The following is a 5,724-nucleotide window of genomic DNA, read 5'->3' as shown; positions in this document are numbered from 1 at the left end:
TTTTTTTTAAAGATTTATTTATTTATTATGTATACAGTGATCTGTCTGCATGTAGTCCACCAGACCAGAAGAGGGCACCAGATCTCATTACAGATGGTTGTGAGCCACCATGTGGTTGCTGGGAATTGAACTCAGGACCTCTGGAAGAGCAGCCAGTGCTCTTAACCTCTGAGCCATCTCTCCAGCCCCTAGCTATGTATTTTAAATGAAGGTGAATGTTAACAAACTTGCCAGATTTGACTTGGTCATTAATCTGTTCCACAAACAAGGGCCAACTGAAGATTCTTCTTACTGTCTCTTTACAAAGACAATGCTCTAAGTGAGAACTTAACCTGTTTCTCAACCGAAGCAGGCCTAGCTGACATCTGGTGGAGACAGATGGCCATGGTAGAGAAGCCCAGGTACCCTGGGCAAGGAAGGCTGGTCCTGCCTGCCTGTGCTGGGATGGATGGAGTTCTTGTCTCTGGTCACCCTGGCAGGACAACAGGAAAGGCGTTCTGACTGTTCCTGTGGGTTTCTCCACCAGGAGCCTGGACCACCACAGCCCTGGGGAAGTACTCAAACTTTGGTAATGAGCAAGGGAACAGACTCTGGATCATTAAAATAAAGAACCAGGCTCAGTGACTTGTGCTTGTGTAGGCCCAGTTCCTTGGGAATTTTGGCACCCAAGCACCCGCAGAGAGCAGAGCCTGAATCCCAGAAGACATGGATTCAAGGCCACACTCAGCTGATTCTGAGCCTAGTCCCTCGCTTACCAGAGGTTACCAGGACCCCACAGGGTAATGTAGAATGGCCTCCAGATAGGCTACCACCATCTCTTAGAATCACTGGCCCACGTTCTCAGAGATGCTTCCTGAAGGCTGGGTTTGTCTCAGCTTTGTGGCCCCTAACAGGCTTGGCATACACACACAGGAAACATCTAATAGGGGCAGCTCACTTGCAGTTTCAGAGGTTCAGTCCATTGTCATCATGGTGGGGAATATGGTGGCGTGCAGCCATACATGGAACTGGAGCTGAGAGTGCTCCATCTAGCAGGCAACAGGAAGTCAACTGAAAGTCACAGGGAGGGAGCTTGAGCCAAAGAGACCTCAAAGCTCTCCCTCACAGTGACACACTTCCTCCAACAAGGCCACGCCTCATTTGGGGGGACATTTTCTTTCAAACAACCACACATTCACAAGCACTGAGAGCATAGGATTACACCTATATGGCGGGCAGGCAGGCAGGCAGGCGGGCAGGCAACCTACCAACCAAACCACATCCCCAGTTTCTTCTTTGACTTAAACAGTATTAGTTCGTGTAGGTGGGTGTTTTACCTGCAGGTCTGTTTGTGTATCCCATGAGTGCCTGCCTGGTGCCTGAAGAAGTCAAAAGAGAGTTGTCGGATCCTTTGGAACTGGAGTTACAGATGGTTGTGAGCTGCCGAGAACACAAACCTGGACCCCTCGGAAGAACACTCAGTACTGTTAACTACTGTGTTACCTCTCCAGTCCCGCCCCCAGCCCTTTGACGTGTAAAGGGTGAATAATGAACATGCATGCATGGTCTCCTATGCAGCCCCGACTGTTTCTGCTAACTAGGGGACCATTGCTGCAGGAGCTCACAGTCCTTCAGACGGGCTCACATTAGAGGCTCACGCCGTTTGCTTTAGTTTACTTAAAAATGCTTGCAAGCAGCTGGGTCCTAGCACAGGCCCACTGAACCAGAAATCCTTAAGAACGGGACTTTGAAAGCTACATTTTTTGGTCGGTACTGGCGCACGAACCCAGAACTTCACACGTGTTCTCCCACTAGGCTGCATTGCTAATCTTTTCACATTTTCATTTGGAGACAGTTGTCCGAGCCGGCCTTGAACTCACTCTGTAGTCCGGGGAGTGGAGGCAGGCCCTGAGCTTGTGACCCTGCCCTTTCCTTTTGATTTATATTTTTTTTTGTTCTTTGAGTCTGAGTTTCAAACTCCCTTCAAACAGGGAGGATGACCTTGAATTTCTAACCCTCCCACATCTACTGCCCAACTGCCAGGACTGGGATTACAAGTGTGACCACTAGAGCCAATTTATGTGGTGCTGGAGAACAAGCCTAGGGCTTCACGCAAGCCAGGGAGGTTCTCTATCAACAGAGCCGCATGCCCAGGCCTCAGTTTCTTCTGAAGCAGGTATGTCCCCCCACCCCCCACCCCCGGTTGAAGCAACATGGAATCCTTGGTTGCTCTGGTGACTTGGCTTGTGGTTAGAGTTAATTGCTGTGTAATCTGGGTGCTGTTTCTGCTGTCTGCCATGTGTTCAGTGTTATACCTTAGGTCAGATGTTTCTGGAGGACAGTTAGCAAAGGTTGCACAGTTTCTAAACTCAAAACACCCAACTTCCTGTTTTGTTTCTACATCGGGCAGGACATAGTTTGTAATAATCCCATTCTCCTGGAATTTTTCAGACGATGAAAAAAAGGTCACTTAAACGGTAAAAAGCCTGCCTTTAAAAAAAATTGGAGTCAGTCAGTAAAGGAGAATATGTTTTTGAAGTTTTTGTAGTAGAGTGAGTCTATAACGCACAGGGCAGATTGCGGCTGTTGCGATCTCTAGCCACTAGATGGCGCTACAGCACAAGCTACCGTAGGTCTTCCCTCCCTTGGCCTCATCCCTATCTGAGCACAGAGGTTCTCCTAGCGAGGTCTTATTATTGAGCTTATGAGGAATGCAAATTTCCAGCTAGTACCCCCAGACCTACTGAATGAGAACCGTGTAGCATTCTGTCCAGGTGGTTTAGATGAAGACTTGCGTTTGAAAGCCGCTGTCTTAGAATCAACCTTGGGGTAGTTTGGGAAGTACGCCCCTAGAAAGTGCTTGCTGGGGTGGGGTGAGGAACCCGGAAACGCCGAGGGTGAGGAAAGAAGGGTGGAAGGTGGAAGAAGGTCTCCGATGCAGGTATAGTTAATGCCAAGGAGCTGTCCGAAACGGGAAGCTGATATGGACTGGGTACCAAGGCTGTTTTTCTTTCAAGTGGGCTAAATGCAAGTGGGGTCAGGGGGAGTAGTGGAAAGAAAGCGGGGCCTCTCTAAAGGGACCCCCCTCCTCTAGGGCGACAGATCGTGAGATAGCAGCTGGAATTCTGCCGGGAGCCCCCGGGGGCAGTTTGTGTCCTCATTGTAGCCGTACATCTCAGGCTGTTCTGAAATTTCACCAACCTACTACTGTGTTAATGGATTGAAATCTTGCCACCCTCCCAAGACGACCCAGGAAAATGGATGCTCAGAAATCAAAAAAGAAGCTGGAGACAGGGTGGGAAAATCACTAGTGAATTAAAACCTTATTTTTGTCTTTTCGATCCCACCTGTCCCCTCAGGGAAGGCCAGTGCAGAATGAATTCATATCTTTTTTTTTTTTTTTTTGACACTGACAAAAATCCCTTGTGCAGGTCGCTACCGAGGCTTCAAAGGGTGACATAGCATGCAAATAATTTTTTTTCAGCTGTGATATATACAGTTTTTTAGTTTGATTTATTTCGGGTGTCAGAAACAAAATGGAAGTTAGCTCTTTAAAAATGAGCGTGGCTGGCTGAATAAATAAATAATATGCTCTTGGCCAGGGCCTGCCAGCACCTCCTTAATTGCCCATTGATTCTCGAATTCTCTGCACTTTACCATCTACGGAATTAAGAGGCCACAGAGCACGGAGATGTCTTTTGGCACAGATGAAAGAAGCAGGGGGTTTCGATGGTATAGTCCTTCCCGGGAGCAGAGGTGGCTCAAGAAGGAGAGCCTGGTGTCTTCCCTGGGTCCTTCCCAAGCTCATGGGTCATCACCTTGACTTTCCTGCCACGAATATGTGTGTTGTGTCCAGAAGCCAAGAATGTGGACTCTGGTATGACACCCGTAGCAGCAGGGACCCAACTGTCCCTCCTGTTGGTCCCTGGATGTTGGGTGGTCTGGCGTAGCCTCCCTCCAGCAATTGCTGCTATTCAGATCTTTCAAACTAGCCAGATAGACCCAACCACAGGCCCTGGGGTACCTCCTTTCTGCTAGGGGAGATTGTCCCAAAAGCTCCCTTCTGTCCCATTTCTGGAATGGATGCCATAACCAGCCAGCCCTGCCCCCCCCCTCCCCGCACACTTCCTCAGAAGTAGCCTGGCACCATCTGTCCAGCCTCCTCAGCTTCCGGACTCCTCCAAGTCCCTGCAAGTTCCAGAAGGCCATGCTCTCATCTCAGGCCGTCCCTAAGGAACCTTCTCCATAATACCTGCCTCTTTAAGATTCTGCCCTGAGGCGCCCTGCTCTGGGGCCTCACTCTCAGCACTCACCCCAGATGGAGTAAGGACAGGACCCGCCAATTGCTTCCATGGGCCCTAGGGTGGGGATTCGCCTCCGCTCTCTGGGTCCATAGGGCTCATCATGTCTTCCACCCTGGGGACACAATGCCAGTTACCTCTACCTGCCCCGTTACCCCGAGTCTCCACGCATGTCCGTTTGGCTGTTGTTGGGGTCCTCATCAGAACCTCTGCGCTGGGCTGGGGGCCAAGGCAGGGATACCCGGCAGGAGCATTTGCCTTTGGGCCCTCAGCTGTCCCTCCTCTCTGTCTCCATTCCCTTTCTATCAGCATCTTCCTTGAATTAGAATTCTCTCTCTTCCACTTATCAAGTCAGCATCGCGCCTGCCTGTCTCCTCCACTGTCAACATCGCTGCTCCCTAGTCTCCAGCAGCCAGAGCTCCGGGCCGCCCCCTCTCTCCCTGGCAATTAGGATTCCTTCCCCGGCTCACGTCGGAAGTCTTTGTTCTTCTCCCTGAACATTCAAGTTAATTTCTACTGACTGTTTATTCAGCCTTTGTACTGTCTGGCTTGCTACTTACTCAAGAAACCGGGCCCTCCGAGGCAAAGCATTGGGGATGTGGGGGACTCAGAGCAACAGTTTAGGACAGGAAGGAAGACACTTCAGAGGAGGAGGGGGCCAGAGAGGAATTCTCTGGGTCCTGGAGACCAGGACTGGGATCTGAGCCCAGGGGGAGGAGGGGAGGAGGGCGTAGGTGAGGGCACAGAAGAGCTGGCCTCAACTCTCAGGCCCCACTTCTTGTGTCCTGGGGCACATGTGCTTGTAAATACATAAGGAGACAGGTGCACCCCAACTTACCTAGAGACCTGCTGTGTGGAAAGCTAAACAGAACAAAACCAGCATTAGCCCTGCAGGCTTGCCCTCCACGCTAGCCTTTTGTTCTGCCAAGTGGTTAAGAATTTCAGAAGGGGTCGTAGGCCAGCAAAGCATCATGCTCTAGAGATACAGGAGAAGGGATCCCATGGGGAGAGGCACGGAGCAGGGAGGGGATAGGGAGCCGTGTAGGGAGGGAGAAGGCTGGGATGGGTGGTGGATGAGGGGAGGTCTCGGGACCAAGGACCACGCGAAGGTCCTGTGCAGTTGCTGGCTGGCTAGGAGACGCTGTCGTATGGCTCCTAACTGGAGATTGTGCTTCTGGGGGCAGCCCCAGCCCTAGTCCTTTTTAGTGTTTTTTTTTTTTTTTTATTCTGAGAGACATTATTGCTTAAGTCCCAGACTATTCTCAAACAGAGACTCTCCTGCCTCAGTCTCCTGAGTAGATGATTTTGTAGATACTTTCAACTGACCTGGCTGCGGTCTCTGTCTCTCTGTATATAGGTGATATAGAAATAGATAATATATAATATAGATATAAATATAGATATTATATGATATAGATATAAATGATATATAACTATAGTTAAT

At 50.0% G+C, this 5,724-nt stretch overlaps 1 protein-coding gene across 1 annotated transcript in view; it reads left to right on the top strand.

Moving 5' to 3' along the window:
* The first annotated feature begins 2,068 nt into the window (after window positions 1–2,068).
* Window positions 2,069–5,724, top strand: part of Msi2 (musashi RNA binding protein 2) — a 461,743-nt gene continuing 458,087 nt past the window's right edge. Inside the window, exon 1 of the mRNA XM_050157119.1 lies at window positions 2,069–2,155. The gene's annotated coding sequence lies outside the window, so the exon portion shown is untranslated. The remainder of the gene's footprint in view (window positions 2,156–5,724) is intronic.

The sequence above is a fragment of the Alexandromys fortis genome, unplaced genomic scaffold, assembly GCF_014885135.2.
Source record: "Alexandromys fortis isolate MF-2015 unplaced genomic scaffold, M_Fortis_MF-2015_v1.1 scaffold_31, whole genome shotgun sequence".
NCBI lineage: Eukaryota > Metazoa > Chordata > Mammalia > Rodentia > Cricetidae > Alexandromys > Alexandromys fortis.
The sequence above is the reverse complement of the archived record's forward strand: the minus strand, read 5'-3'. Positions and strand labels throughout refer to the sequence as shown.